Source organism: Corvus brachyrhynchos, unplaced genomic scaffold (assembly GCF_000691975.1).
Source record: "Corvus brachyrhynchos isolate BGI_N302 unplaced genomic scaffold, ASM69197v1 scaffold365, whole genome shotgun sequence".
In the NCBI taxonomy this organism is placed as follows: Eukaryota; Metazoa; Chordata; class Aves; order Passeriformes; family Corvidae; genus Corvus; species Corvus brachyrhynchos.
In genome coordinates, this window is record NW_008239544.1 from 702,954 (window position 1) to 704,494 (window position 1,541).

Below are 1,541 nucleotides of genomic sequence, written 5' to 3' on the forward strand. Positions count from 1 at the left end.
TATATATTATACATATATTCTGTCTGTATATTTGTATACATATATAAATATTCTCTCTGTGTGTATATATATATATATGAAAATATATATGTAAAAATATGTGTGTGTATTCTCTGTATATATGTATACATATATATACATACATATATATATAAAATATATATAATACACGTATATAATATATATAATATATATTCTCTCTATATATGTACAAATATATATACATATATATAAAATATATAAAATACATATATATACACGCATATATATAAAAATATAAAATACATATATATAGATTATATATATTATATATATATTCTCTCTGTATATATGCATACATATATATACATATATATAAAATACATAATACATATATATACACATACAGATATATAAAATATATATAATACATATATATTATATATATTATATATATATAATATATTCTTTCTGTATATATGTATACATATATATATTCTCTCTGTATATATATAAATATATATGTGTGTGTGTGTGTGTATTCTCTCTGTATATATGTATACATATATATTCTCTCTGTATATATACAAATATATATATGTGTGTGTGTGTGTATTCTCTCTGTATGTATGTATACATATATATATAAATATATATATGTGTGTGTGTGTGTTTATACGTATATATATATGCATGTGTGAGTGTGGAGGACATTGTGTGCGTCCGTGCATGTATGTACATGTGTGTGCTATTTTTCTAGGGGTGGGACACACCTAGAAATATAGAGATATAGATATATATTTCTAGGGGTGGGACACACCTAGAAATATATAGATATAGATATATACGGAGAGAGAGAGAGAGATAGATATAGAGATATATTGGTATAGACTTACAGATATATATATATAAAGATAGAGATAGTGATGACAGAAAGATAGAGGTAATATATTTTGCTAGATGTAGATACAGATATACATAGAGAGAGAGATAAAGGTAAAAACAGATATATACCTATCTAGATATAGAGATACATAGAGATTCAGAGATGATATATAGATATCTACTTACAGATAAAAAGATAGACTATATCTAGACATACAGATATAGATTGTACATACAGAGACATATAGAAATAGATATATAGAGATATATAGGTGATAGATGATAGATAGATATAGATAGATGATAGATAGATATAGATGATAGATGATAGAGATAGATAGATAGATAGATAGATAGATAGATAGATGGATGATAGATAGATGGGTGATATATAGATCTATAGACACACACATGCCCACGCCCCAGGTGCCGTGGGGGTGCACACTGACATTTTGGGGAGGGCTGTGCTGGGTCCCTTCCCGTCAAACCCCCCTGGCCGGGTGCGACTGTCCCCGTGGGTGTCCCTGGGGCTGTGTGCCTGTCCCCGCGGCTCTCGCTGACGCTCTCTGCTGTCCCCACAGGGCTGGCTGGGTGCCCTGGCCGTGCTGGCGGTGCTGGGGCAGTGCCGGGCGCTGCGGCGGCCCGCGGGTGCCTCTGCCCACTCGCCCGTGCGCTGC